The 10543-nt window shown below is 38.8% G+C and overlaps 1 pseudogene across 1 annotated transcript in view; it reads right to left on the bottom strand.

The window, feature by feature from the left end:
- Positions 1–10221, bottom strand: part of LOC105531876 — a 16747-nt pseudogene extending 6526 nt beyond the window's left edge. The window contains exon 1 of the transcript XR_001004879.1: positions 10122–10221. The product of XR_001004879.1 is annotated as a small ubiquitin-related modifier 2 pseudogene (transcript). The remainder of the gene's footprint in view (positions 1–10121) is intronic.
- Between the last annotated feature and the right edge of the window lie 322 nt (positions 10222–10543).

Raw genomic sequence — 10543 nt, 5'->3', positions numbered from 1 at the left:
GGCTTCCCTTTGTGGGTAACCCAACCTTTCTCTCTGGCTGCCCTTAACATTTTTTCCTTCATTTCAACTTTGGTGAATCTGACAATTATGTGTCTTGGAGTTGCTCTTCTCGAGGAGTATCTTTGTGGAGTTCTCTGTATTTCCTTAATTTGAATGTTGCCCTGCCTTGCTATGTTGGGGAAGTTCTCCTGGATAATATCCTGAAGTGTTTTGCAATTTATTCCATTCTCCCCGCCACTTTCAGGTATACCAATCAGACGTAGATTTGGTCTTTTCACATAGTCCCATATTTCTTGGAGACTTTGTTCATTCCTTTTTATTCTTTGTTCTCTAAACTTCTCTTCTCACTTCATTTCATTCATTTGATCTTCAATCACTGATACCCTTTCTTCCAGTTGATCGAATTGGCTACTGAAGCTTGTGCATATGTCATGTAGTTCTTGTGCCATGGTGTTCAGCTCCATCGGGTCATTTAAGGTCTTCTCTACACTGTTTATTCTAGTTAGCCATTCGTCTAATCTTTTTTCAAGGTTTTTAGCTTCTTTGCCATGGGTTCGAACATCCTCCTTTAGCTCAGGGAAGTTTGTTATTACCGATCGTCTGAAACCTTCTTCTCTCAACTCATCATTCTCTGTTCAGCTTTGCTCCATTGCTGGCGAGGAGCTGCGTTCCTTTAGACGAGAAGAGGCGCCCTGATTTTTAGAATTTTTGGCTTTTCTGCTCTGGTTTCTCCCCATCTTTGTGGTTTTATCTACCTTTGGACTTTGATGATGGTGATGTACAGATAGGGTTTTGGTGTGGATATCCTTTCTGTTTGTTACTTTTCCTTCTAACAGGACCCTCAGCTGCAGGTCTTTGGGAATTTGTTAGAGACCCTGGAGCTTTGCTCCAGACCCTGTTTGCCTGGGTATCACCAGCAGAGGCTGCAGAGCCGCAAATATTGCACAATTGCAAATATTGCTGTCTGATTGTTCCTCTGGAAGCTTCCTCTCAGAGGTGCATCTGGCCGTATGAGGTGTCAGTAGTCCCCTACTGGGAGGTGCCTCCCCGTTAGGCTACTCGGGGGTCATGGACCCACTTGAGGAGGCAGTCTGTCCTTTCTTATATCTCAAACTCTGTGCTGGGAGAACCACTACTCTCTTCAAAGCTGTCAGACAGGGACGTTTAAGTCTGCAGAAGTTTCTGCTGCCTTTTGTTCAGCTATGCCCTGCCCCCAGAGGTGGAGTCTACAGAGGCAGGCAGGCCTCCTTGAGCTGAGGTGGTCTCCACCCAGTTGGAGCTTCCCAGCTGCTTTGTTTACCTACGTAAGCCTCAGCAATGGCGGGCGCCCCTCCCCTAGTCTTGCTGCCACCTTGCAGTTCGTTCTCAGACAGCTGTGCTAGCAATGAGCGAGGCTCCGTGAGCGTGGGACCCTCCAAGCAAGGTGGTGTGCCGTTTGCTAAGACAATTGGAAAAGCACAGTATTAGGGTGGGAGTGACCTGATTTTCCAGATGCCGTCTGTCACTGCTTCCCTTGGCTAGGAAAGGGAATTCCTCGACCCCTTGTGCTACCCAGGTGAGGCGATGCCTCGCCCTGCTTCAGCTCATGCTCCGTGGGCTGCACCCACTGTCTTGCACCCACTGTCCTACAAGCCCCAGTGAGATGAACCCGGTACCTCAGTTGGAAATGCAGAAATCACCTGTCTTTTGCGTTGCTCATGCTGAGAGTTGTAGACTGGAGTTGTTCCTATTCGGCCTTCATGGAACCTCCTCTTAAATTTCTTATAAATGTTTAAGTCGATTGTTTGTTCCATTTGGTTTTTAAGTTACAAAAGTTATTTATGTGTGTGAGCAATTATATTTAATTGTTTTAGATAAAATCTAATACAAATTTGAGCTTTAATTATTGAATAATGCCATTTTCCAATAATTGTCATGTTACTGTTTGTATTGCATATCAAAATATTTTTATTATTTTATTTTGTTTTTTGAGATGAAGTTTTGCTCTTGTTGCCCAGGCTGGAGTGCAGTGGCGTGATCTTGGTTCACTGCAACCTCTGCCTTCCAATTTCAAGCAATTCTCCTGCCTCAGCCTCCTGAGTAGCTGGGATTACAGGCACCCGCCACCACGCCTGGCTAATTTTTGTATTTTTAGCAGAGATGTGTTTCACCACGTTGGCCAGGCTGATCTCAAACTGGATCCGCCCGCCTGGGCCTCCCAAAGTGCTGGGATTACAGGTGTGAGCCACTGCGCCCAGCTGACATACCAAATTATTTTTAACTTTTTGTTATAAATTTTCTGAAGTAAAAGCATAAAAAGTAAGTAAAATAGTACATGGAAACCCCATGGACCTTTCATTCAGATTTTACAAATATCAACATTCTTCCATTTGTGTTTTTTCTGTGCTTTCAACCATTTTGTATCTACAGTTTGAATACCATTAGTAGTATTAGTGGTATGATTTTAATTTTTTGAGGTAAAATTCACCTATAATAAAATACACAAACATGAAATGTACACTTCAAAAAACTGAATAGAACTGAATAACCCACAATTCACACCTCATAACTTAGGGCCTTCTTGCCTCTCCTTAAAGCTTTGTTGTATTCCATTCCACTTGTATCCCCTTATCCCAAACCAGATAACCAGTATTCTGATTTCCTTTTTGCCTTGGATAAGGTTTTCTTCTTCTAAAACTTTACAAAAATGAAATCATTCAGCATGTACTCTTCTTGTCTTTCTTTCACTCTACACATTCTAGCCATTTTATAGGAATTCAGTGATAAATCATTTTAATTTGTTGAGTAATTTTTCATGTATTTATTGGCCATGTATATAACTTAATTTGTGACTTGTCTGTTCATGTCTTCTGCCCATATTTTGAACTGTGGGAATTATGAATCTATTCTGGATACAAGTCCTTTGTCAAATATGTTTTGTAAATACATATTTTTGAATATTTTTTACACTCTTTATGCCTATTTCTTTAATGTTTGTAATATTAATAAAAATATTCTTGTATGCTGCATTATAGATTTGGATTTTATATTTAGGCCTCTGAGCTATCACAAATTAATTTTTGTACATGACGTTACTAGGAGCTGAACATTTTTGTTTGCATATGGATATTCATTTGATCCAGCACCATTTATTGACAAGACTGTCATTTTCTTATTGAACTAAATTGACATCTTTATTGAGACTGAATTTGCCATATAAACATGGGTTCATTTGGACACTCCATTCTATTTCATTGATTTGTTTATCTTTGTGATGGTGCTATGTTGTCTTGATTAAATTAACCTAGAGTAATTTTTAGAGTCAAATAGTGCAAGCCTTGCAGGTTTTTTCTTTTTTGTTTTCTCTAAGATTGTTTTGCAAATACTAGGTTCTTTGCATACTCATGTACATTTTAATACAAGCTTATCGATTTCTATAAAAATGGCTGTTGGAATATGATTAAAATTTAATGTTAATTTGGGGAAAATGAATATCTAATACTGTATCTTCCAAACTATAATTGATGTTTTCAGCACATTTGAGAAGTTTCCAGCTATTATTTCCCCAATTTGTTGTTATTCTGCTCCATTTTCTCTTGCCTTGACTTCTAGAACTCAAATTACGTGTACATTAAACTTCTTGTTATTGTCCCACAGATCTCTGAAGTTCTATTCAAGTTTCTTCCGTTTTTCATTTATTTGTTCTTTTGATTAGATAATTTCTACTGATAAATCTTCAAGGTTACCAATTCCTTCTTTTGCTATCTGAAATTTGTTTTAAGTCCCTCCAGTGAATTTTTCATTTCAATTACTGTATTTTGGGGGTCTATAATTCCCACTTTGCTCTTTTTTTATAGTTTTTATTTCTGCGCTGAGGTTCCCCATCTGTTCATCTATTATACACATATTTCCCTTTAAGAACTTAAACATGTTTGTAAGAGCTGTTTGAAGTATTTGTCTGCTCACTGCAACACCTGGTTTACCTGGAGGTTTGTTTCTGTTAATTGTTTCATGAGTGAGGGTCACATTTTCCTTTATTTTTACATATCTAATGATTTTTATTTGGATCTAGGACATTATGAATGATGCATTTTGTAAAGATTCTGGATTCTGCTGTGTTTATCTGGGGGAATGATTTTTAAAAAATATTCTAGGAGGCAGTTAATTTGATAGTCAAACTCTGTCTCTTACATTGGTATTAGCTGACTCTCTACACAGTAATTTTAGCCTCCACCTGCTGCTTTTATTCTGGCCTCCGAGGATCTTCCCTGTAAATATATAGTTTACTGGTTAGCCAAGAGTCTGGGTAAATTTTGGACACTTGTTTTAGGGATCATCTCCTCAGTCCCTTCACTTTCCAGATTTCCTCCCCAAGCATTCTGACCCCTCTTGACAACCCAAAACTATATTCTCTGAGACCTCAAGCATGTAGAGTTTTGTCTTTCTGCTGTATTTTATATATTTTTTTTAGGCAAATAGCCACAAAATGGTAAGTTTCACCTATTGCAGCTTGTCTTTCAAAAGCAGTCTTCTCTAGTGTCGGCTTGTTTTTGGTCACTGCAGTGCCTTCAAATAGTTGTTTGTTTGCTACTTTTAAATTTTGTTTACATTTAATCATTGTTACTTATGGGAGGGTTGACATGGCCAAGCTAATCCATAGAGGCCAAAACCCTAAAACCTTTACTTTTTAATCTAAAGGCTAGCAATTGAGGATCATAAGGGTCACAGTGTTTAACAAAATGTGTTTAGCAAGTGTTTAACACATTTTACAAAACACAAGTAACACAGGAAAAATCACAGGGACTTGTCTGCCTTTTTGTGTGTGAGTTTTCTTCAACCATGCACAGAAGAAATTTTCTTGGTTATCCTGTGTACTTTTCCTGAGGCATTTTGCTAAAGAATTAGGACAAATCTGATCAGGATATACTTTGTTTGGAAATAAGATTATGGCAACGTATGAAACCCTGCCAAACACCAGTTATTCCCCACCCTCTGTTTCTCAGGCATAGGGAGTTAAAAGAAACAAGGTTATATGAATTCAAGTCTGCTATTATAATTGACAGGCATGACCTAGCTCACCATTTTAAGTCCCCCAGCATGTGAAAAACTGACATAGAAAAGATTGAGACCAGCTGTTCTTTTTGCTGAAGACCTAAAAGGAAGAAATAGACAAACTGCTACATTAGAGATTAAGATCATCTATGTAAGAAAACCTTTCTCAATGTTGGAAATGATTATATTCCTCAATGGATAACCAAAGGCACTGTCTGAGAGAGAGTCAGAGAGAAAGAGAGAGAGAGAGAGAGAGAGAGAGAGAGAGAGCATGTGATTTCTCTGAAGGGAGACATCTGTGCTTTAAAATGACAGCATATGCTTTTATCTTTTTTGAGTTTTTAATCAACACTGTCATAAAAACTTGTGCCAAAATTTTAAAAGATATTATTTTGAAATGGGCCTTATTTTCCAAGATGCATAAGGAGCACTCAGCATAATAATGTGACTAGATGACCCATCTCAGTTATTTAGAATTTTGGACCCCCAGATTTCCTCAAGAAAAAGGGTAAGTATCAATACTCTCTCAGATCTACTTCCACTACCGAAAGCACAGTATAAATATACAACATAAAATTACAATTTAATAAATACTTGAATGTCAGTATGTTCTAAACATTTTAAAGCCTATATACCAAAAAAGTAAAGATTTGGCATCAAGGTAACTGATTTCAAGACCCAACTATGCCATGGAAAGGCAAGACAATTAAAAGATATTTTTCTGTGCTGTTACTGCTCTGCGCTGCACTGTGGATGGACCTACAGATGCCCATGGTCATGGGATGCTACAATTTCCAGTAGTTCCTAGGATTGAGGAACACCAAATGCTGCTTAGTAAGATATGTAAATATCACCATTTCTTGGCTGGACACTTCCCATAGGCTCTCGGAAGTGTTACTAAATCGCCAGGGTTAAATTATTTATGTACATATGGTCTGAGTTTGACTGGCCATTTTCGACATGTGTTCTAAAGGCTTATCAAGATTTGCTTTTTCGTTAATACAAGTTTATTTTAACTAATTAAAGGGGAAATGGTTAAATGAAAAACAGCTAAAGCCTGCATTTTGCTCTATACTGTATTTGCTAGGGCTGCCATAACAAAATACCACAGATTGAGTGGCTTCACAATAAAAATTTATTTTCTCATAAGTCTGGAGGCTGGAAGTCCAAGGTGAAAGTGCTGGCAGGGTATGATTACTTCTGAGACCTTTAGCTTGCAGATAGCCTCATTCTTGCTGCCTCTTCACATAGTCATCCCTCTGTGTGTGCCCCCAGTGTCTCCCTCAGAACCAGATTTCCTCTTATAAACACACCAGGCAGATTGGCTTAGGGGCCTGCCCTAATGGCTTTGTTTAAATTTAATCACCTCTTTGAGAGCCCTGTCTCTAAATACAGTCTCATGGGTTAGAGCCCACCAATATGACCTCTTTTAACCTTAGTCTTTAAATGCCTATGTCTAAATATAGTCATATTCTGGGGTACTGAAGATTAGGACTTGGACACATACATTTGGGAGGCAGGGGCACACAGTTCAGTCCATACTGGACACCAAATCTATCATTAGCCATTTTGGCACAGTCGAAAACATAACTACTGCTCTACCAAAGCAAAGGCACACAACTCAATTGACACCATTGAGAAACTACAATAAAATCTATGCTCATCCTTTACTCATCCCCTATTATATATTTGGAAGCTTCTCTGCTCTTTCTTGGCAAAGAGGAAACTTTCAAGCCAAGTTTGTGATGAGTGAATGAAGTCGTAGATCACGTAAATGATGAAAGTCAACAGCTTTTACATATCAAATGGAAAGAAAGGATATAGGAAAATTCAAACAAAACAACATTAAGTAAAATAGTAGTAGAGAAAACTGTTTACATATTGTAGTCCTATACATTACCTTATAAGGTTGAGGTGAGGATTAAATGAGTTAATACTTGTAAAACACTTAGAAAATTAGCTGGCAGAAAGAAAGTGTTCCATATACAATAGCTTGTTATTCCTTGTATCATCATATAAAAATAATTTAAGATTTTTACCATTTACCTGTCTTTCTCTGTACCACAGTACCTGACCTTTCTCTGTCATTCATCCTCCAGATTTCCTTGTAAAGCCTCCTCTTTGGAATTCAACATCTTTTGGAATTCAACATCTCTGTTGAGGCAGAGGTGTCACAGGTGAGCCTGATGTTCTAAGTCCAGCCTACTTATGAGACTTGAGAATTTCCTTAGAGGTTGCTTTGTGACTGAAATTGAGAGGAATACTTTTCTTCAGCAGAAGCTATTGACCAATCTGTCAGATACACAGCAGATACAAAGGACTTGAATTACACAATTGTTTGGGGAATGCTCCTGCAGCCTGTAGTATCATTAGTTAGGAAGAAGAGGTTCTTATATTAATCAAGTCCCCTAAGGATGTTGACAAGGATAATAATTCTTTCCCAATGTGCTGTTATAACTCTCAATTGTTTCATATTAAAACAAGAGAGTAAAAAGGCTTTGGGAAAGGATACACATTTTTAATAGAAGCTATAATTCTGTGTGAAAGGTTATCTGAATAGGTTGTCCAAGAAATGAAATTATAACACTTCTTCTATTGATATAGCGATTGAGGGAATGAAGCCAAAGTCCTGTCATCCCTTTCCATAGAGGTTTGTAAGGATACAGTTAACCCTGTGTAATTTCTGTCCATAAGTCCAAAGGCTTTTGCCTTTCTCTGAAAAGAACAAACTGGTGCTATTAACCTTTGCTTAATCTGACTACACAGCCTTATACAAAATAAAAGGCATTGTAGCCAATGAATCCTTGCAGATATTAATATTTTTAAATGAATGACAAGTTATAAACCTAAAGAGTATGTAGCCTCATGAGTAAACTTACCTGGGTTGGATAGTACAGTTAATACGTTTTACCCAGCATCATCCTAACTCTATGAGATATATATGGTGCTTCAGTTTAGTTAAACATATGAGAAATGTCTAATTGCCTGGTTAATTTTTGGTCCCTTCATACTCTAGAAAATTACCAGAGGCTTAAGTAGGAATGAAGTTCGTTTTAGTTTGATCCCTCCAGAGAGCAGGACTATGCTTCCTTGTTTAACAATAACTTCGTTTGAGTACCTAGCCACTGCTGAATCTCACAGAGAAAATGCAACATTTCTAATCAATTTTGAAGTAGATTTAGACCCAGAAGATAACCAATTAATGCTTTTCAACTTTCCAAAAAGCCTGAGTGCAAGCAAGTAGCCCCCAAGGCCCCAGATAATGATTGTTATTTCCATCTTCATCCAGGAGAGAAAAAGCTAGAAACAGCCTTCATTTCAATAGCGTGTTGGGCCAGTGGTTTTTATCACCTATGTAAGAGTCACTTGCAATTCATGTGCAGGATCATAACCTCTTATAGCTATAAGGATCCATAGAGAAAATCTAATCCAGTGGTCTCATTTTACAGATGAGCAGACTGAGGCCTATAGAGGTTTAGAGACTTGTTCAAGGTCACATGCTTGTTAATGGCTCAGAAGGGATATTGATCAAATGTACTATTGCTAAAAGATGTGGAAAACAGCTGATTCTGCTTAGGAGCTGTATTAGTTTGTTCTTATACTGCTATAAATATACTGCCAGAGACTGAGTAATTTATAAAGAAAAGAGGTTTAATTGACTCACGGTTCTACATGGCTGGGGAGGCCTCAGGAAACTTACAATCATAGCGGATTGGGAAGGGGAAGCAAGGCACATCTTCCCATGGTGGCAGGAGAGAGAGTGAGCAAGGAAGCTGCCACTTATAAGACCGCCAGATCACCCGACGTCAGGAGTTCAAGATCAGCCTGGCCAACATGGTGAAACCCCATCTCTACTAAAAATGCAAAAATTAGCTGGGGGAGGGGGGGTGGTGGGCGCCTGTAACCCCAGCTACTCAGGAGGCTGAGGTGGGAGAATCACTTGAACCCAGGAGGCAGAGGTTGCAGTGAACCGAGATTGCGCCACTGCACTCCAGCCTGAATGACGAGAGAAACTCTGTCTCAAAAAAAAAAAGAAGAAGAAGAAGAAGAAGAAAAAAAGAAACCCACCAGATCTCATGAGAACTCAAACTCACTGTCATAAGAACAACACGGGGGAACCTCTCCCATGATTCAGTCACCTCCCACCAGGTCCCTCCCTCAACGCATGGGGATTACAGTTTGAGATGAGAATTGTGTGGGGACATAGAGTCAAACCATATCAGCAGCATAAACATTTCCTCTTCATTGTTACTTACACTGTTGTTTGTAGAAAGTATAAAATTATATTTTAGCCCAGCTCCCACTAGAAATAAACTAAAAATGAAAATGAAAACCCACAGATTTTTGTTTAGAATTTGATGCTGTTTTAAGCAATACAGTATTTAAAATGACCCTGCTAATAAGTGTGTCATGTTTTCTGCTATGAGCAGTAAGAGTGGGAATGGGGAGAAAAATGCTTGCTAAGTTCATGGAAAAAAGAGATAGCTGGGCCTGGTGTGTTTTTCCCTCCAAGGCAGAGAAAGTCACTTTCTCATTTTGAAGAGGGTTAGTGTTTCCTGGCTTTCTAGACTTGAGGCTGCATTCTCCCTACTCTCTGGCTACAGTAGATTTGGGACACTGGCTGGTGCCCAGAATTCCAGGCCCTTCTTTTATTTATCCCTGTTTAGGTTGGAGAATAGGAAGGATGCAACTAGATAGAGGGAAAAGTTGATTTGACTGTTACAGTTAAATAAATAACCATCATCAGTCATTGCAGTGAAATACTCAGGCAAAATTAAAAAGATGTACATATATATTTATATTGTAAAAACCAGTATCTCTCACACAGAGCAGCATTACAAATTAATTGAGCCCATTTGTTTTTTGGTGTCATGTTAGTAATGAGGATAGCAGGATATTCTACAGATTTAGAGGGTGTTGATGAAGTGGATACCTTGTAGAAAAGCAATGTGCTGTAGAGTAATAGAGGTCTCAGCTTCTCTGTTCCTTCCTTAATTAAACTAGACATTTCATTTAAGAAGAAAGAGAATCTCAGCATCATGTTTGGTCTCAAGTAAGCATGGAGGTTGGGATGGTAGGTGAGATTTCACCTTCATCGTTGCCATGTCCACTGTGCCTTGTGCATATGCTGCCATCGACCAGCTGGAGGAAATCTTCTCTGCGGGGAGAGGTCAGCAGTTGGCAGAGCATGGGTCAGTGTGGAAAAAGCAGGACATTACTGCAGTTGCTCCATTGCGTTACTTTTTCAACTGTAAATGAGGCTCCTCATTAATGAATCATGCACACAGATTGCCAGGGTCTCAGCATTAATTGGCACTAATGGGAACATCTTATGGTTGAAGGAAGAAACTGTGGGAGCCATTTTCAGTCCGATTTGATTTGGAAGAAAACTCACACAATTTACATTTTTCCATGAAACTTTAGGGCAGCCTTTTACACCACATTTTCACTCCAAACCCCAAATAAGTTGCTGAATATCTGCAGAAAAGTCTATCAAATTCTTCATGAGAGA

The sequence above is a fragment of the Mandrillus leucophaeus genome, unplaced genomic scaffold (assembly GCF_000951045.1).
Source record: "Mandrillus leucophaeus isolate KB7577 unplaced genomic scaffold, Mleu.le_1.0 Scaffold919, whole genome shotgun sequence".
NCBI lineage: Eukaryota > Metazoa > Chordata > Mammalia > Primates > Cercopithecidae > Mandrillus > Mandrillus leucophaeus.
Note: the sequence above shows the minus strand (reverse complement) of the source record. Positions and strands in the feature narration are given on the sequence as shown.